Source organism: Carya illinoinensis, chromosome 15 (genome assembly GCF_018687715.1).
Source record: "Carya illinoinensis cultivar Pawnee chromosome 15, C.illinoinensisPawnee_v1, whole genome shotgun sequence".
NCBI lineage: Eukaryota > Viridiplantae > Streptophyta > Magnoliopsida > Fagales > Juglandaceae > Carya > Carya illinoinensis.
In genome coordinates this window covers 21034067-21057832 of record NC_056766.1, presented here as the reverse complement: position 1 = coordinate 21057832, position 23766 = coordinate 21034067, and positions in this window count along the sequence as shown.

Sequence of the window (23766 nt, the reverse complement as noted above, 5' to 3'; positions counted from 1 at the left end):
TATATATTTCAATCAACTCAACTATGCGTTGCAAGGTTAGTAGTTACTTACGATTTATTTACTTTATTCTATTTTGCTACACATATTTTGGTACTCTCATCTAATTCAATTATTAAGTTTCATACTAACGATATTTTAAAATGAATGAAACGAATGTCATTTACAACAGAAAGACGATTGCTGCGGAATGAATGACTCATCCAAGGTGAGTAAATTAATCACTCTCTTAAACTTTTATATTCCATAAATGATACACACACAAATACATAAACACAAACATACACATATACATACAAACACGCACGCACACACACATACACTTACATACATACATACATACATCCATACATACAACATATATACATACATCTGTACATACGTACATACATACATACATGCATACATACATCCATACATATATGCATACACACAAATACACAGATGAAAATATACATACATTCATACACGCACAAACATACACAGACTCTTGCATACACAAACACGCACAGACACAAACATACATATATAAATACATGTGCATATACACACATATACGTATACCTATGGATGCGTTATTGAGTTTGAAGAAGAGGAAATTGGAGTAAAGGTAATGATCTTAAAAATATTTGAGTTATTGTTATATTTTTTTGGTTCACTTTTTATGGAAAACATGACTTATTTTTTTGTTTTTTTTAAGTTTCAGACAAATAGTCGAGGCGTTTTGGTTTCTCTGTCTTCTTCATTTGCTTCTTTTGCCGTCTCATGTTATCATCTCTTCTGCACTATTACTATTTAAGGTATATCCTCCGTCCCGGACAAATTTAACTTAATAGTTTATTCTTGTTCATTTCAAATTTTTTTACCATAGTTAACTATTTTAATTCTTTAAATTTTTTACAATAATTCAAATGATTGAAACTCTAATAAGATTTATATCATCAATTAATCTGAAACATTAAATTTAATTGTTTCACTTACAAAGGAAGCACTTTTTTATATTGTTTATTATATTAGAATTAATAGATATTATCCTATAACAAGTTTTTTATATTAATAGATGTTATTTTTTCAAGGCGTTGAGGCAATTTAATCGCAAAAGCTTTGGATAGCAGAACAAAAGGCGATATCTTTATATCTTTCAATCAACTCAACGATGCATTGCAAGGTGAGTAGTTACTTACGATTTATTTACTTTTTTCTATTTTGCTACACATATTTTGGTACTCTCATCTAATTCAATTATTAAGTTTCATACTAATGACATTTTAAAATGAATGAAACGAATGTCATTTACAACAGAAAGACGATTGCTGCGGAATGAATGACTCATCCAAGGTTAGTAAATTAATCACTCTCTTAGACCTTTGTATTCCATAAACGATACACACACAAATACATAAACACAAACAGACACATATACATACAAACACGCACGCACACACACATACACTTACATACATACATACATACACACATCCATACATACAACATATATACATACATCTATACATACATACATACATACATACATGCATACATACATCCATACATATATGCATACACACACATACACAGATGAACATATAGATACGTTCATACACGCACAAACATACGCAGACTCTAGCATACACATACACACACAGACACAAACATATAAATATAAATACATGTGCAGATACACACATACACATATACATATGGATGCGTGATTGAGTTTGAAGAAGAGGAAATTGGAGTAAAGGTAATCATCTTAAAAATATTTGAGTTATTGTTATATTTTTTTGGTTCACTTTTTCTGGTAAACATGACTTATTTTTTTGTTTTTTTTTTGAGTTTCAGACAAATGGTCGAGGCTTTTTGGTTTCTCTGTCTTCTTCATTTGCTTCTTTTGCCGTCTCATGTTATCATCTCTTCTGCACTATTAGTATTTAAGGTATATCCTCCGTCCCGGACAAATTTAACTTAGTAGTTTATTCTAATTCATTTCAAATTTTTTTACCATAGTTAAATATTTTTATTCTTTAAATTTTTTACAATAATTCAAATGATTGAAACATTAATGAGATTTATATTATCAATTAATCTGAAACATTAAATTTAATTGTTTCACTTACAAAAGAAGCACTTTTTTATATTGTTTATTATATTAGAATTAATAGATATTATCTTATTACCAAGTTTTATATATTAATAGTTGTTATTTTTTCAAGGCGTTGAGGCAATTTAATCGCAAAACCTTTGGATAGCAGAACGAAAGGCGATATCTTTATATATTTCAATCAACTCAACTATGGATTGCAAGGTTAGTAGTTACTTACGATTTATTTACTTTATTCTATTTTGCTACACATATTTTGGTACTCTCATCTAATTCAATTCTTAAGTTTCATACTAACGATATTTTAAAATTAATGAAACGAATGTCATTTACAACAGAAAGACGATTGCAGCGGAATGAATGACTCGTCCAAGGTTAGTAAATTAATCACTCTCTTAGACTTTTGTATTCCATAAACGATACACACACAAATACATAAACACAAACATACACATATACATACAAACACGCGCGCACACACACATACACTTACATACATACATACATACATACATCCATACATACAACTTATATACATACATCTGTACATACAAACATACGTACATACATGCATACATACATCCATACATATACGCATACACACACATACACAGATGAAAATATACATACATTCATACACGCACAAACATACACAGACTCTTGCATACACATACACGCACATACACAAACATACATATATAAATACATGTGCATATACACACATACACGTATACATATGGATGCGTTATTGAGTTTGAAGAAGAGGAAATTGGTGTAAAGGTAATGATCTTAAAAATATTTGAGTTATTGTTATATTTTTTTGGTTCACTTTTTATGGAAAACATGACTTATTTTTTTGTTTTTTTTAAGTTTCAGACAAATAGTGGAGGCTTTTTGGTTTCTCTGTCTTCTTCATTTGCTTCTTTTGCCGTCTCATGATATATCATCTCTTCTGCACTATTACTATTTAAGGTATATCCTCCTTCCCGGACAAATTTAACTTAGTAGTTTATTCTAGTTCATTTCAAATTTTTTTACCGTAGCTAACTAATTTAATTCTTTAAATTTTTTACAATAATTCAAATGATTGAAGATTTAATGAGATTTATATTATCAATTAATCTGAAACATTAAATTTAATTGTTTCACTTACAAAAGAAGCACTTTTTTATATTGTTTATTATATTAGAATTAATAGATATTATCCTATAACAAGTTTTTTATATTAATAGATGTTATTTTTTCAAGGCGTTGAGGCAATTTAATCGCAAAACCTTTGGATAGCAGAACGAAAGGCGGTGTCTATATATATTTCAATCAACTCAGCTATGCATCGCAAGGTTAGTAGTTACTTACGATTTTTTTACTTTGTTCTATCTTGCTACACATATTTTTGTACTCCCGTCTAATTCAATTCTTAAGTTTCATACTAACGATATTTTAAAATGAATGAAACGAATGTCATGTATAACAGAAAGACGATTGCTGCGGAATAAATGACTCATCCAAGGTTAGGAAATTAATCACTCTCTTAGACTTTTGTATTCCGTAAACAATACACACGCAAATACATAAACACAGACAAACACATATACATACAAACACGCGCGCACACACACATATACGTACATACATACAACATATATACATACATTTGTACATACATACATCCATACATACATGCATACATACATCCATACATATATGCATACACACACATACACAGATGAACATAGACATACATTCATACATGCACAAACATGCACATACACACACAGACACAAACATATAAATATAAATACATGTGCAGATACACACATACACATATACATATGGATGCGTGATTGAGTTTGAAGAAGAGGAAATTGGAGTAAAGGTAATCATCTTAAAAATATTTGAGTTATTGTTATATTTTTTTGGTTCACTTTTTCTGGTAAACATGACTTATTTTTTTGTTTTTTTTTTGAGTTTCAGACAAATGGTCGAGGCGTTTTGGTTTCTCTGTCTTCTTCATTTGCTTCTTTTGCCGTCTCATGTTATCATCTCTTCTGCACTATTACTATTTAAGGTATATCCTCCGTCCCGGACAAATTTAACTTAGTAGTTCATTCTAATTCATTTCAAATTTTTTTACCATAGTTAAATATTTTTATTCTTTAAATTTTTTACAATAATTCAAATGATTGAAACATTAATGAGATTTATATTATCAATTAATCTGAAACATTAAATTTAATTGTTTCACTTACAAAAGAAGCACTTTTTTATATTGTTTATTATATTAGAATTAATAGATATTATCTTATTACCAAGTTTTATATATTAATAGTTGTTATTTTTTCAAGGCGTTGAGGCAATTTAATCGCAAAACCTTTGGATAGCAGAACGAAAGGCGATATCTTTATATATTTCAATCAACTCAACTATGGATTGCAAGGTTAGTAGTTACTTACGATTTATTTACTTTATTCTATTTTGCTACACATATTTTGGTACTCTCATCTAATTCAATTCTTAAGTTTCATACTAACGATATTTTAAAATTAATGAAACGAATGTCATTTACAACAGAAAGACGATTGCTGCGGAATGAATGACTCATCCAAGGTGAGTAAATTAATCACTCTCTTAAACTTTTGCATTCCATAAATGATACACACACAAATACATAAACACAAACATACACATATACATACAAACACGCGCGCACACACATATACACTTACATACATACATACACACATACATACATACATACATACAACATACAACATATATACATACATCTGTACATACATACATCCATACATACATGCATACATACATCCATACATATATTCATACACACACATACACAGATGAACATATACATACATTCATACATGCACAAACATACACAGACTCTTGCATACACATACACACACAAACACAAACATACATATATAAATACATGTGCATATACACACATACACATATACATATGGATGCGTGATTGAGTTTGAAGAAGAGGAAATTGGAGTAAAGGTAATGATCTTAAAAATATTTGAGTTATTGTTATATTTTTTTGGTTCACTTTTTCTCGTAAACATGACTTATTTTTTTGTTTTTTTTTGAGTTTCAGACAAATAGTCGAGGCTTTTTGGTTTCTCTGTCTTCTTCATTTGCTTCTTTTGCCGTCTCATGTTATCATCTCTTGTGCACTATTACTATTTAAGGTATATCCTCCGTCCCGGACAAATTTAACTTAGTAGTTTATTCTAGCCCATTTCAAATTTTTTTACCGTAGTTAACTATTTTAATTCTTTAAAGTTTTTACAATAATTCAAATGATTGAAGCTTTAATGAGATTTATATTATCAATTAATCTGAAACATTAAATTTAATTGTTTGACTTACAAAAGAAGCACTTTTTTATATTGTTTATTATATTAGAATTAATAGATATTATCTTATTACCAAGTTTTATATATTAATAGTTGTTATTTTTTCAAGGCGTTGAGGCAATTTAATCGCAAAACCTTTGGATAGCAGAACGAAAGGCGATATCTTTATATATTTCAATCAACTCAACTATGGATTGCAAGGTTAGTAGTTACTTACGATTTATTTACTTTATTCTATTTTGCTACACATATTTTGGTACTCTCATCTAATTCAATTCTTAAGTTTCATACTAACGATATTTTAAAATGAATGAAACGAATGTCATTTACAACAGAAAGACGATTGCTGTGGAATGAATGACTCATCCAAGGTGAGTAAATTAATCACTCTCTTAAACTTTTGTATTCCATAAATGATACACACACAAATACATAAACACAAACATACACATATACATACAAACACGCGCGCACACACACATACACTTACATACATACATACATACATACATACATACAACATATATACATACATCTGTACATACATACATCCATACATACATGCATACATACATCCATACATATATTCATACACACACATACACAGATGAACATATACATACATTCATACATGCACAAACATACACAGACTCTTGCATACACATACACACACAAACACAAACATACATATATAAATACATGTGCATATACACACATACACATATACATATGGATGCGTGATTGAGTTTGAAGAAGAGGAAATTGGAGTAAAGGTAATGATCTTAAAAATATTTGAGTTATTGTTATATTTTTTTGGTTCACTTTTTCTGGTGAACATGACTTATTTTTTTGTTTTTTTTTGAGTTTCAGACAAATAGTCGAGGCTTTTTGGTTTCTCTGTCTTCTTCATTTGCTTCTTTTGCCGTCTCATGTTATCATCTCTTGTGCACTATTACTATTTAAGGTATATCCTCCGTCCCGGACAAATTTAACTTAGTAGTTTATTCTAATTCATTTCAAATTTTTTTACCATGGTTAACTATTTTTATTCTTTAAATTTTTTACAATAATTCAAATGATTGAAACATTAATGAGATTTATATTATCAATTAATCTGAAACATTAAATTTAATTGTTTCACTTACAAAAGAAGCACTTTTTTATATTGTTTATTATATTAGAACTAATAGATATTATCTTATTACCAAGTTTTTTATATTAATAGATGTTATTTGTTCAAGGCGTCGAGGCAATTTAATCGCAAAAGCTTCGGATAGCAGAACAAAAGGCGTCTATATCTATTTCAATCAACTGAACTTTGCACCGCAAGGTTAGTAGTTACTTACGATTTTTTTACTTTGTTCTATCTTGCTACACATATTTTTGTACTCCCATCTAAGTAAATTCTTAAGTTTCATACTAACGATATTTTAAAATGAATGAAACGAATGTCATTTACAACAGAAAGACGATTGCTGCGGAATGAATGACTCATCCATGGTTAGTAAATTAATCACTCTCTTAAACTTTTGTATTCCATAAACGATACACACACAAATACATAAACACAAACATACACATATACATACAAACACGCGCGCACACACACATACACTTACATACATAATACATACAACATATATACATACATCTGTACATACATACATCCATACATATATGCATACACGCACATACACAGATGAACATATACATACACTCATACACACACAAACATACACAGACTCTTGCATACGCATACACACACAGACACAAACATACATATATAAATACATGTGCATATACACACATACACATATACATATGGATGCGTGATTGAGTTTGAAGAAGAGGAAATTGGAGTAATGGTAATGATCTTAAAAATATTTGAGTTATTGTTATATTTTTTTGGTTCACTTTTTCTGGAAAACATGACTTATTTTTTTGTTTTTTTTTAAGTTTCAGACAAATAGTGGAGGCTTTTTGGTTTCTCTGTTTTCTTCATTTGCTTCTTTTGCCGTCTCATGTTATCATCTCTTCTGCACTATTAGTATTTAAGGTATATCCTCTGTCCCGGACAAATTTAACTTAGTAGTTTATTCTAGTTCATTTCAAATTTTTTTACCGTAGTTAACTATTTTAATTCTTTAAATTTTTTACAATAATTCAAATGATTGAAGCTTTAATGAGATTTATATTATCAATTAATCTGAAACATTAAATTTAATTGTTTCAGTTACAAAAGAAGCACTTTTTTATATTGTTTATTATATTAGAATTAATAGATATTATCTTATTACCAAGTTTTTTATATTAATAGTTGTTATTTTTTCAAGGCGTTGAGGCAATTTAATCGCAAAACCTTTGGAACCGGCCGGTTGGGATGACCCGCTTTTGAGTGTATTTTCGCTGAAATAGTTGTTTTTATTTTAATTAATATTTTAGTTATTTATTTTAATTTATTTGCGTTTTAAATTTATTTTTAATTTAATTGATGTTGTGTTTTATTTCTTTTAGTTGTTTTGTGGTTTTTAATCTCTTTTCGGCGGTTTAGTGTTGTTCCCGGACCGAGGATTGGACCTCGTCTTTTCCCTACTTCTCTTTCCCTTTTTCCTTTTCTTTTTCCTTTTTTCTCTTTTTCCTTCTTTCTTTTTCTTTTTTTTTTCTTTCTTTTCTTTTTTTTTTCTTCCTTTCCCACTCGAGCCTCTCCCCCCCCGGTCTCTTTCTCTCTTCTCTCTCCCTCACGTCGGAAGCTTCTCTCCCCCGGCTTACCGCCGTCCGGCCACCGTGTGGCTCACCGCCGGCACCATTCTCTTCATCTCCCTCCGGCGCACCTCCCCACCGAATCTCACCCCCAATCGGCCGGCCGTTTGGCCGGAAAGGCCCTTTGAAGCCCGCACGGCTTTGGCTCCGATCCGCCGCCGTCGCTCCACCTCCGGCCACCATTTCTTCACCACTTCATCACCGGTCCCTTGCCATCCTAACCCACCTATTTCCGGCCTCCAACGACCACCGGAACAGCTCCTACGAGCTAGCTTTCCTTTTTGAAAAATCCGGCCTCTTTCCAGCGATTCCGCCGCCACCCACGGCCAACCACCACTTCCAATAGCTTCACAACCATCCCTAGACCATTCCCTATCAATCCCAAGCCCTAGTTTGTTCCCGTTCAAAAGTGGGTTTTTCACAACCCACGACCACAGTGAATTTTCACTGTGGCGTTGCTTTTTTGCCGCCGTTTGCAACGCCTTGTGTTTTCTAAAATTGCCATATAGTGCTGTAAGTATTTTTCAAACCCTATTTTCAGATTTAAATATATATTGCTCTTTCAATTATTTTATCTGCTGTTGGTTGGTTGATTCCGGACTGAGTCCGAGGAGTTCGGGGGTCGGATGGATGGAGGACGGAGTTGCTTGTTTATTTGATTTATGTGTTGGATTATTTTACTCTGCATTGATATGGCATTTCATGGTGCATGCATGTGTGTTTTTGTTTAAGTGTGAAAAGCCTGTGTATTGGCGTAATTGGACTTACGGGTGCGTGGGTATCACGACCCCATGCCGGGATGGGGTATTATCCCGGTGGAGCTCCTCTGGTCACTCGGGAGCGGAATAAACTGAGTGATGTCCCCTGGGTCGTCGCTAGACGACGGGAGCGGGGGCTAGGGGTTGCTTGGCTACGAACGCGCCGGGCGCGGAACCGGGCGTCGCTCTACGCACCGACTCCGTGGCCCTTCACTGGTGAGGGCTAGAGGATGCTTGGCTACGAACGTGCGGGGCACGGAACTGGGCATCGCTCGTTAGGTGTCACATGCGTGGTGGTACTCTGCGGTGTGGCACTGGATCCAGGGTGTGCGGATGACCCCTAGGGGAGGTCATGGTGCATACGGTTAATATGGATAATGGTTTGAGACGGATAAAGGCCAAATGTGACTTTTGGCGTGTTTTTCAGAAAGGATGTGTTTTTGGGCCAAATGGGTTTTTTTGGCGTGTGTGGAAAATTATGTTTTATGGGCTTTGTGCATTGGGCATGTTTCATGCATATGTTTGAGTTCTATATGTGTTTTTATCTGGTAGTGTTTGGGTTTTACTTACCTGCGGTACCATTTTTGGTTCCGTAGCTTTTGGTGCAGAGTTGGAGGACGAAGAGGAGGAGGCTGAGCCCGAGGATGCGGCTCCGCCGGGTTGCTGATGCTATGCTTTATTATTTTGGTTTAAAACTGTATTTGTGTTTATGTAATATTTTATCTATGTATGTTTTAAATAGATTGTATTACGTTAAGAAATTCTGGTACTTAGTTATGACTTTCGTTATCCGCTGCGTGTTTTCTCTGTGCACATTTGTTGCTTTTGCACACACTTGGCACCCGTCGATGGGATGGTGACTCGGGTTGTCACTATCCGGACCTCTCGATTTCCCCGTGTTCGGGCGTGGGGATTTGGGGGCGTCACAAAAATATTTGAGTTATTGTTATATTTTTTTGGTTCACTTTTTCTGGAAAACATGACTTATTTTTTTGTGTTTTTTAAGTTTCAGACAAATAGTCGAGGCTTTTTGGTTTCTCTGTCTTCTTCATTTGCTTCTTTTGCCTTCTCATGTTATCATCTCTTTTGCACTATTACTATTTAAGGTATATCCTCCGTCCCGGACAAATTTAACTTAGCAGTTTATTCTAGTTCATTTCAAATTTTTTTACCGTAGTTAACTATTTTAATTCTTTAAATTTTTTACAATAATTCAAATGATTGAAGCTTTAATGAGATTTATATTATCAATTAATCTGAAACATTAAATTTAATTGTTTCATTTACAAAAGAAGCACTTTTTTATATTGTTTATTATATTAGAATTAATAGATATTATCTTATTACCAAGTTTTTTATATTAATAGTTGTTATTTTTTCAAGTCGTTGAGGCAATTTAATCACAAAACCTTTGGATAGCAGAACGAAAGGCGGTGTCTATATATATTTCAATCAACTGAACTTTGCATCGCAAGGTTAGTAGTGACTTACGATTTATTTACTGTGTTCTACTTGCTACACATATTTCTGTACTCCCATCTAATTCAATTCTTAAGTTTCATACGAACGATATTTTAAAACGAATGAAACGAATGTCATTTATAACAGAAAGACGATTGCTGCGGAATGAATGACTCATCCAAGGTTAGTAAATTAATCACTCTCTTAAACTTTTGTATTCCATAAATGATACACACACAAATACATAAACACAAACATACACATATACATACAAACACGCGCGCACACACACATACACTTACATACATACATACATACATACATACATACATACAACATATATACATACATCTGTACATACATACATCCATACATACATGCATACATACAACCATACATATATGCATACACACATATACACAGATGAACATATACATACATTCATACACGCACAAACATACACATACACACAAAGACACAAACATACATATATAAATACATGTGCTTTTACACCCATGCACGTATACATATGGATGCGTTATTGAGTTTGAAGAAGAGGAAATTGGAGTAAAGGTAATGATCTTAAAAATATTTGAGTTATTGTTATATTTTTTTGGTTCACTTTTTATGAAAAACATGACTTATTTTTTTGTTTTTTTTAAGTTTCAGACAAATAGTCAAGGCTTTTTGGTTTCTCTGTCTTCTTCATTTGCTTCTTTGGCCGTCTCATGTTATCATCTCTTCTGCACTATTACTATTTAAGGTATATACTCCGTCCCTGACAAATTTAACTTAGTAATTTATTCTAGTTCATTACAAATTTTTTTACCCTAGTTAACTCTTTTAATTCTTTAAATTTTTTACAATAATTCAAATGATTGAAACTTTAATGAGATTTATATTATCAATTAATCTGAAACATTAAATTTAATTGTTTCACTTACAAAAGAAGCACTTTTTTATATTGTTTATTATATTAGAATTAATAGATATTATCTTATTACCAAGTTTTTTATATTAATAGATGTTATTTTTTCAAGGCGTTGAGGCAATTTAATCGCAAATGCTTTGGATAGCAGAACGAAAGGCGATATCTTTATATATTTCAATCAACTCAACTATGGATTGCAAGGTTAGTAGTTACTTACGATTTATTTACTTTTTTCTATTTTGCTACACATATTTTGGTAGTCTCATCTAATTCAATTCTTAAGTTTCATACTAACGATATTTTAAAATGAATGAAACGAATGTCATTTACAACAAAAAGACGATTGCTGTGGAATGAATGACTCATCCAAGGTTAGTAAATTAATCACTCTCTTAAACTTTTGTATTCCATAAATGATACACACACAAATACATAAACAAAAACATACACATATTCATACAAACACGCGCGCACACACACATACACTTACATACATACATACATACATACATACATACAACATATATACATACATCTGTACATACATACATCCATACATACATGCATACATACATCCATACATATATGCATACACACACATACACAGATGAACATATACATACATTCATACACGCACAAACATACACATACACACAAAGACACAAACATACATATATAAATACATGTGCTTTTACACCCATGCACGTATACATATGGATGCGTTATTGAGTTTGAAGAAGAGGAAATTGGAGTAAAGGTAATGATCTTAAAAATATTTGAGTTATTGTTATATTTTTTTGGTTCACTTTTTATGAAAAACATGACTTATTTTTTTGTTTTTTTTAAGTTTCAGACAAATAGTCAAGGCTTTTTGGTTTCTCTGTCTTCTTCATTTGCTTCTTTTGCCGTCTCATGTTATCATCTCTTCTGCACTATTACTATTTAAGGTATATCCTCCGTCCCTGACAAATTTAACTTAGTAATTTATTCTAGTTCATTACAAATTTTTTTACCCTAGTTAACTATTTTAATTCTTTAAATTTTTTACAATAATTCAAATGATTGAAACTTTAATGAGATTTATATTATCATTTAATCTGAAACATTAAATTTAATTGTTTCACTTACAAAAGAAGCACTTTTTTATATTGTTTATTATATTAGAATTAATAGATATTATCTTATTACCAAGTTTTTTATATTAATAGATGTTATTTTTTCAAGGCGTTGAGGCAATTTAATCGCAAATGCTTTGGATAGCAGAACGAAAGGCGATATCTTTATATATTTCAATCAACTCAACTATGGATTGCAAGGTTAGTAGTTACTTACGATTTATTTACTTTTTTCTATTTTGCTACACATATTTTGGTACTCTCATCTAATTCAATTCTTAAGTTTCATACTAACGATATTTTAAAATGAATGAAACGAATGTCATTTACAACAGAAAGACGATTGCTGTGGAATGAATGACTCATCCAAGGTTAGTAAATTAATCACTCTCTTAAACTTTTGTATTCCATAAATGATACACACACAAATACATAAACACAAACATACACATATACATACAAACACGCGCGCACACACACATACCCTTACATACATACATACATACATACATACAACATATATACATACATTTGTACAAACATACATCCATACATACTTGCATACATACATCCGTACATATATGCATGCACACACAAACACAGATGAACACATACATACGTACATAGACGCACAAACATACACAGTACACACACAAACACAAACATACATACAAAAATACATGTGCATATACACACATACGTATACATATGGATGCGTGATTGAGTTTGAAGAAGAGGAAATTGGAGTAAAGGTAATGATCTTAAAAATATTTGAGTTATTGTTATATTTTTTTGGTTCACTTTTTCTGGAAAACATGACTTATTTTTTTGTTTTTTTTAAGTTTCAGACAAATAGTCGAGGCTTTTTGGTTTCTCTGTCTTCCTCATTTGCTTCTTTTGCCGTCTCATGTTATCATCTCTTCTGCACTATTACTATTTAAGGTATATCCTCCGTCCCGGACAAATTTAACTTAGTAGTTTATTCTAGTTCATTTCAAATTTTTTTACCATAGTTAACTATTTTAATTCTTTAAATTTTTTACAATAATTCAAATGATTGAAGTTTTAATGAGATTTATATTATCAATTAATCTGAAACATTAAATTTAATTGTTTCACTTACAAAAGAAGCACTTTTTTATATTGTTTATTATATTAGAATTAATAGATATTATCTTATTACCAAGTTTTTTATATTAATAGTTGTTATTTTTTCAAGGCGTTGAGGCAATTTAATCGCAAAACCTTTGGATAGCAGAACGAAAGGCGGTGTCTATATATATTTCAATCAACTGAACTTTGCATCGCAAGGTTAGTAGTTACTTACGATTTTTTTACTCTGTTCTATCTTGCTACACATATTTGTACTCCCATCTAATTCAATTCTTAAGTTTCATACTAACGATATTTTAAAACGAATGAAACGAATGTCATTTACAACAGAAAGACGATTGCTGCGGAATGAATGACTCATCCAAGGTTAGTAAATTAATCACTCTCTTAAACTTTTGTATTCCATAAATGATACACACACAAATACATAAACACAAACATACACATATACATACAAACACGCGCGCACACACACATACACTTACATACATACATACATACATACATACATACAACATATATACATAAATCTGTACATACATACATCCATACATACATGCATACATACATCCATACATATATTCATACACACACATACACAGATGAACATATACATACATTCATACACGCACAAACATACACATACACCCAGACACAAACATACATATATAAATACATGTGCGTATACACACATACACATATACATATGGATGCGTGATTGAGTTTGAAGAAGAGGAAATTGGAGTAAAGGTAATGATCTTAAAAATATTTGAGTTATTGTTATATTTTTTTGGTTCACTTTTTCTGGAAAATATGACTTATTTTTTTGTTTTTTTTAAGTTTCAGACAAATAGTCGAGGCTTTTTGGTTTCTCTGTCTTCTTCATTTGCTTCTTTTGCCGTCTCATGTTATCATCACTTCTGGACTATTACTATTTAAGGTATATCCTCCGTCCCGGACAAATTTAACTTAGTAGTTTATTCTAGTTCATTTCAAATTTTTTTACTGTAGTTAACTATTTCAATTCTTTAAATTTTTTACAATCATTCAAATGATTGAAACTTTAATGAGATTTATATTATCAATTAATCTGAAACATTAAATTTAATTGTTGCACTTACAAAATGTGACGCCCCCAAATCCCCACGTCCGAACACGGGGAAATCGAGACGTCCGGATGGTGACAACCCGGGTCACCATCCCATCGATGGGTGCCAAGTGTGTGCAAAAGCAACAAATGTGCACGAAAGAACACGCAGCGGATAACGAAAGTGATAACTAAGTACCAGAATTTTTCTTAACGTAATACAAGCTGTTTAAAACATACATAAATAAAATATTATAAAAACACAAATACAGTTTTAAACCAAATATAAAGCATAGCATCAGCAACCCGGCGGAGCCACATCCTCGGGCTTAGCCTCCTCCTCTTTGTCCTCCAACTCTGCACCAAAAGCTACGGAACCAAAATGGTACCGCAGGTACGTAAAACTCAAAGACTACCAGATAAAAAACACATAGAACTCAAACAATAATGCATGAAACATGCCCAATGCACAAAGCCCATAAAACACGATTTTTCCACACACGCCAAAAACCCATTTGGCCCAAAAACACATCCTTTCCGAAAAACACGCCAAAAGTCACATTTGGCCTTTATCCATCTCAAACCATTATCCATTTTATGCGTATGCACCATGACCTCCCCTAGGGGTCATCCGCACACCCTGGCTCCAGTGCCACACCGCAGAGTACCACCACGCATGTGACACCTAACGAGCGATGCCCAGTTCCGCGCCCCGCGCGTTCGTAGCCAAGCATCCTCTAGCCCTCACCAGCGAAGGGCCACGGAGTCGGTGCGTAGAGCGATGCCCGGTTCTGCGCCCGGCGTGTTCGTAGCCAAGCAACCCCTAGCCCCCGCTCTCGTCGTCTAGCGACGACCCAGGGGACATCACTCACTTTATTCCGCTCCCGAGTGACCAGAGGAGCTCCACCGGGATAATACCCTATCCCGGCTTGGGGTCGTGATACACAAGCACCTGTAAGTCCAATTACGCCAATACACAAGCTTTTCACACTTAAACAAAAACACACGTGCATGCACCATGTAATGCCATATCAATGCAAAATAAAATAATCCAACAACATAAATCAAGTAAACAGGCAACTCCGTCCTCCATCCATCCGACCCCCGAACTCCTCGGACTCAGTCCGGAATCAACCAACCAGCAGCAATAAATTATTGAAAGAGCAATATATATTTAAATCTGAAAATAGGGTTTGGAAAATACTTATAGCGCTATAAGGCAATTTTAGAAAACACGAGGCGTTGCAAACGGCGGCGAAAAAGCAACGTCACAGTGAAAATTCACTGTGGCCGTGGGTTGTGAAAAACCCACTTTTGAACGGGGACAAACTAGGGCTTGGGATTGATAGGGAATGGTCTAGGGATGGTTGTGAAGCTATTGGAAGTGGTGGTTGGCCGTGGGTGGCGGCGAAATCGCCGGAAAGAGCCGGATTTCCCAAAAAGGAAAGCTAGCTCGTGGGAGCTGTTCCGGTGGTCGTTGGTGGCCGGAAATAGGTGGGTTAGGACGGCAAGGGACCGGTGATGAAGTGGTGAAGAAATGGTGGCCGGAGGTGGAGCGACGGTGGCGGATCGGAGCCAAAGCCGTGCGGGCTTTAAGGAGGATTTCCGGCCAAACGGCCGGCCGGTTGGGGGTGAGTTTCGGTGGGGAGGTGCGCCAGACGGAGACGAAGCGAACGGGACCGGCGGTGAGCCGCACGGACGGCGGTATACCGGGGGTATACCGGACGGCGGTGAGCCATACGTACATAGACGCACAAACATACACAGTACACACACAAACACAAACATACATACAAAAATACATGTGCATATACACACATCCACATATACATATGGATGCGTGATTGAGTTTGAAGAAGAGGAAATTGGAGTAAAGGTAATGATCTTAAAAATATTTGAGTTATTGTTATATTTTTTGGTTCACTTTTTCTGGAAAACATGACTTATTTTTTTGTTTTTTTTAAGTTTCAGACAAATAGTCGAGGCTTTTTGGTTTCTCTGTCTTCTTCATTTGCTTCTTTTGCCATCTCATGTTATCATCTCTTCTGCACTATTACTATTTAAGGTATATCCTCCGTCCCGGACAAATTTAACTTAGTAGTTTATTCTAGTTCATTTCAAATTTTTTTACCGTAGTTAACTATTTTAATTCTTTATATTTTTACAATTATTCATATGATTGAAGCTTTAATGAGATTTATATTATCAATTAATCTGAAACATTAAATTTAATTGTTTCACTTACAAAAGAAGCACATTTTTATATTGTTTATTATATTAGAATTAATAGATATTATCTTATTACCAAGTTTTTTATATTAATAGTTGTTATTTTTTCAAGTTGTTGAGGCAATTTAATCACAAAACCTTTGGATAGCAGAACAAAAGGCGGTGTCTATATATATTTCAATCAACTGAACTTTGCATCGCAAGGTTAGTAGTTACTTACGATCTTTTTACTCTGTTCTATCTTGCTACACATATTTTTATACTCCCATCTAATTCAATTCTTAAGTTTCATACTAACGATATTTTAAAACGAATGAAACGAATGTCATTTACAACAGAAAGACGATTGCTGCGGAATGAATGACTCATCCAAGGTTAGTAATTTAATCTCTCTCTTAAACTTTTGTATTCCATAAAGATACACACACAAATACATAAACACAAACATACACATATACATACAAACACGCGCGCACACACACATACCCTTACATACATACATACATACATACATACATACATACAACATATATACATACATCTGTACATACATACATCCATACATACATGCATACATACATCCATACATATATGCATACACACACATACACAGATGAACACATACATACGTACATAGACGCACAAACATACACAGTACACACACAAACACAAACATACATACAAAAATACATGTGCATATACACACATACGTATACATATGGATGCGTGATTGAGTTTGAAGAAGAGGAAATTGGAGTAAAGGTAATGATCTTAAAAATATTTGAGTTATTGTTATATTTTTTTGGTTCACCTTTTCTGGAAAACATGACTTATTTTTTTGTTTTTTTTAAGTTTCAGACAAATAGTCGAGGCTTTTTGGTTTCTCTGTCTTCTTCATTTGCTTCTTTTGCCGTCTCATGTTATCATCTCTTCTGCACTATTACTATTTAAGGTATTTCCTCCGTCCCGGACAAATTTAACTTAGTAATTTATTCTAGTTCATTTCAAATTTTTTTACCATAGTTAACTATTTTAATTCTTTAAATTTTTTACAATAATTCAAATGATTGAAACTTTAATGAGATTTATATTATCAATTAATCTGAAACATTAAATTTAATTGTTTCACTTGCAAACAAAGCAATTTTTTATATTGTTTATTATATTAGAATTAATAGATATTATCTTATTACCAAGTTTTTTATATTAATAGATGTTATTTTTTCAAGGCGTTGAGGCAATTTAATCGCAAAAGCTTTGGATAGCAGAACGAAAGGCGATATCTTTATATATTTCAATCAAATCAACTATGGATTGCAAGGTTAGTAGTTACTTACGATTTATTTACTTTTTTCTATTTTGCTACACATATTTTTGTACTCTGCCCTAATTCAATTCTTAAGTTTCATACTAACGATATTTTAAAATGAATGAAACGAATGTCATTTACAATAGAAAGACGATTGCTGGGGAATGAATGACTCATCCAAGGTTAGTAAATTAATCACTCTCTTAAACTTTTGTATTCCATAAAGATACACACACAAATACATAAACACAAACATACACATATACATACAAACACGCGCGCACACACACATACACTTACATACATACATACGTACACACAACATATATACATACATCTGTACATACATACATCCATACATACATGCATACATACATCCATACTTATATGCATACACACACATACACAGATGAACATATACATACATTTATACACGCACAAACATACACAGACTCTTGGATACACATACACACACAAACACAAACATACATATATAAATACATGTGCATATACATACATACACATATACATATGGATGTGTGATTGAGTTTGAAGAAGTGGAAATTGGAGTAAAGGTAATGATCTTAAAAATATTTGAGTTATTGTTATATTTTTTTGGTTCACTTTTTATGGAAAACATGACTTATTTTTTTTTTGTTGTTTTTAAGTTTCAGACAAATAGTCGAGGCTTTGTTGGTTTCTCTGTCTTCTTCATTTGCTTCTTTTGCCGTGTCATGTTATCATCTCTTCTGCACTATTACTATTTAAAGTATATCCTCCGTCCCGGACAAATTTATCTTAGTAGGTTATTCTAGTTCATTTCAAATTTTAATACCATAGTTAACTATTTTAATTCTTTAAATTTTTTACAATAATTCAAATGATTGAAACTTTAATGAGATTTATATTATCAATTAATCTGAAACATTAAATTTAATTGTTTCACTTACAAAAGAAGCACTTTTTTAGATTGTTTATTATATTAGAATTAATAGGTATTATCTTATTACCAAGTTTTTTATATTAATAGGTGTTATTTTTTCAAGGCGTTGAGGCAATTAAATCGCAAAAGTTTTGGATAGCAGAACGAAAGGCGATATCTTTATATATTTCAATCAACTCAACAATGCATTGCAAGGTTAGTAGTTACTTACGATTTATTTACTTTTTTCTATTTTGCTACACATATTTTGGTACTCTCATCTAATTCAATTCCTAAGTTTCATACTAACGATATTTTAAATGAATGAAACGAATGTCATTCACAACAGAAAGACGATTGCTGCGGAATGAATGACTCATCCAAGGTTAGTAAATTAATCACTCTATTAAACTTTTGTATTCCATAAACGATACACACACAAATACATAACATAGATACATATATACATACAAACACGCCCGCACACACACATACACATTTATACATACATACATGCAAACATACATACATACATAAATACATCTGTACATACATACATCCATACATATATGCATACATACATCCATACATATATGCATACACACACATACACAGATGAACATATACATACATTTATACACGCACAAACATACACAGACTCTTGGATACACATACACACACAAACACAAACATACATATATAAATACATGTGCATATACACACATACACATACATATGGATGCGTGATTGAGTTTGAAGAAGAGGAAATTGGAGTAAAGGTAATGATTTTAAAAATATTTGAGTTATTGTTATATTTTTTTGGTTCACTTTTTCTGGAAAACATGACTTATTTTTTTGTTTTTTTTAAGTTTCAGACAAATAGTCGAGGCGTTTTGGTTTCTCTGTCTTCTTCATTTGCTTCTTTTGCCGTCTCATGTTATCATCTCTTCTGCACTATTACTATTTAAGGAATATCCTTCGTCCCGGACAAATTTAACTTAGTAGTTTATTCTAGTTCATTTCAAATTTTTTTACCATAGTTAACTATTTTAATTCTTTAAATTTTTTACAATAATTCAAATGATTGAAACTTTAATGAGATTTATATTATCAATTAATCTGAAACATTAAATTTAATTGTTTCACTTACAAACGAAGCAATTTTTTATATTGTTTATTATATTATAATTAATAGATATTATCTTATTACCAAGTTTTTTATATTAATAGATGTTCTTTTTTCAAGGCGTTGAGGCAATTTAATCGCAAAAGTTTTGGATAGCAGAACGAAAGGCGATATCTTTATATATTTCAATCAACTCAACTATGGATTGCAAGGTTAGTAGTTACTTACGATTTATTTACTTTTTTCTATTTTGCTACACATATTTTGGTACTCTCATCTAATTCAATTCTTAAGTTTCATACTAGCGATATTTTAAAATGAATGAAACGAATGTCATTTACAACAGAAAGACGATTGCTGCGGAATGAATGACTCATCCAAGGTTAGTAAATTAATCACTCTCTTAAACTTTTGTATACCATAAACGATACACACACAAATACATAAACACAAACATACACATATACATACAAACACGCACGCACACACACATACACTAACATACATAATACATACAACATATATACATACATCTGTACATACATACATCCATACATACATGCATACATACATCCATACATATATGCATACACACACATACACAGATGAACATATACATACATTCATACACGCACAAACATACACAGACTCTTGCATACACATACACACACAGACACAAACATACATATATAAATACATGTGCATATACGCACATACACATATACATATGGATGCGTGATTGAGTTTGAAGAAGAGGAAATTGGAGTAAAGGTAATGATCTTAAAAATATTTGAGTTATTGTTATATTTTTTTGGTTCACTTTTTCTGGAAAACATGACTTATTTTTTTGTTTTTTTTAAGTTTCAGACAAATAGTCGAGGCTTTTTGGTTTCTCTGTCTTCTTCATTTGCTTCTTTTGCCGTCTCATGTTATCATCTCTTCTGCACTATTACTATTTAAGGTATATCCTCCGTCCCGGACAAATTTAACTTAGTTGTTTATTCTAGTTCATTTCAAATTTTTTTACCATAGTTCACTATTTTAATCCTTTCAATTTTTTATAATAATTCAAATGATTGAAACTTTAATGAGATTTATATAATCAATTAATCTGAAACATTAAATTTAATTGTTTCCCTTGCAAAAGAAGCACTTTTTTATATTGTAGATTATATTAGAATTAATAGATATTAGCTTATTAGCAAGTATTTTATATTAATAGATGTTATTTTTTCAGGGCGTTGAGTCGATTTAATCGCAAAAGCTTTGGATAGCGGCATGAAAGGCTGTGTTTATTATATTTTAACCAACTGAACTATGGATTGCTTGGTTAGTAGTTACTTAACGATTTTTTTACTTTTCTCTATTTTGCTACGCATATTTTGGTACTGTAATCTAATTCAATTCTTAAGTTTCATACTAACGATATTTTAAAATGAATGAAACGAATGTCATTTTCAACAGAAAGATGATTGCTGCGGAATGAATGACTCATCCAAGGTTAGTAAATTAATCACTCTCTTAAACTTTTGTATTCTATATATACGATACACACACAAATACAAAAACACATACATACATATATACATACAAACACGCGTGCGCACACACGTACACGTACATACATACATACATACATACATACATACAACATTTATACATACATATATACATGCATACATCCATACAAACATGCATACATACATCCATACATATATGCATACACACACATACACAGATGAACACATACATAGATACATACATGCACAAACATACACAGACTCTTGCATACACATACACACACAAACACAAACATACATACATACATACTTACATACATCTGTACATCCATACATCCATACATATATGCATACATACATCCATACATATATGCATACACACACATACATAGATGAACACATACATAGATGCACAAACATACACAGTACACACACAAACACAAACATACATACATAAATACATGTGCATATACACACATACATATACATATGGATGCGTGATAGAGTTTGAAGAAGTAGTAATTGGAGTAAAGGTAATGATCTTAAAAATATTTGATTTATTGTGATATTGTTTTTGTTCACTTTTTATGGAAAACATGACTTGATTTTTTTTTTAGTTCCAGACAAATAGTCGAGGCTTTTTTGGTTTCTCTGTCTTCTTCATTTGGTTCTTTTGCCGTCTCATGTTATCATCACTTGTGCACTATTACTATTTAAGGTATATCCTCCGTCCCAGACAAATTTACCTAAGTTGTTTAATCTAGTTCATTTCAAATATTTTTTACCATAGTTAACTATTTTAATCCTTTAAATTTTTTACAATAATTCAAATGATTGAAACTTTAATAAGATTTATATTATCAATTAATCTGAAACATTAAATTTAATTGTTTCACCTACAAAAGTACTTTTTTATATTATATATTATATTAGAATTACTAGACGTGACAACCCGTTTTTACGTATATTTTCACTGAAGGAATATTTTAATTTAATTAATATAATAATTCTTTTATTTTAAATTATCGGATTTTAATTGGATTTTAATTGCTGTTGAATTTAAATTGCTGTTTAATTTATTTTAGCCTGTCTTTGGATTTAAAATTAAATAGTTTGTTTTTACTAGTTAATTATTATATTTTAGCTTTACGTTGTGTTTAAAATATTTTCTTAGTTTTATTGCTTTTAAACTTATTTTCGTTGGATCAGTTGTTGGACTCCAGAGGTGAGGATTGGACCTCATTTCTTTTCTTTTCTTTTTCTTTTTCCCTTTTTCCTTTTCTTTTCTTCTTTCCTTTCTTTTCTTCTTCTTCTTCTTCTTCTTTTTCTTCCCGTTTTCCCCCTCTCCCCGTGCGTAGCTCCCCTCTTTTCTCATTCCCACCGCTGCCACTTTGATCGGCCAGTTCTCCGCCGTCTGGCCACCGTTTAGTGCACCGCCACCACCATTCTCTTCCCCTTCCACCAGAGATCATCCCCACCAATTTTCAGAGCCATCGGACCAGCCGTTAGCCTTCGAGAGCCGCCGGAAGTTGCTGCACCTGCTCTGTTTTTGCCCCTGTCGCAGGTTGCTTTCGCAGCCCAGAACCGCCGCTCGCCGGTGGCGTGGCCTACACCACCCACCCAGTTTTCTTCCCCTCTCACCGGTGAACATCCCCACCAAGTTTCACCTGCATCCGAGCCACCGTTAGCCACCACGAGCTCCTCCAAGCCATACTGTTTTTCACCGTTTCCGACGCCGTTGCACCACCTCCGGCCACCATCTTTTCACAGCTTCTTCCCCTACCTCTTGCCAACCTAAACCACCTATTTCCGGCCTCGATCCGTTGCTGGAGCAGCTCCCACGAGCTCAACTCCGCTCAGCCCCTTTTTGGCCTTTGACCGTCATTTCCACCACCAGCCACGGCCAAAACTCATTTTTCTTAGCTTCATAAATATCTCAAGGCCATTCCCTATC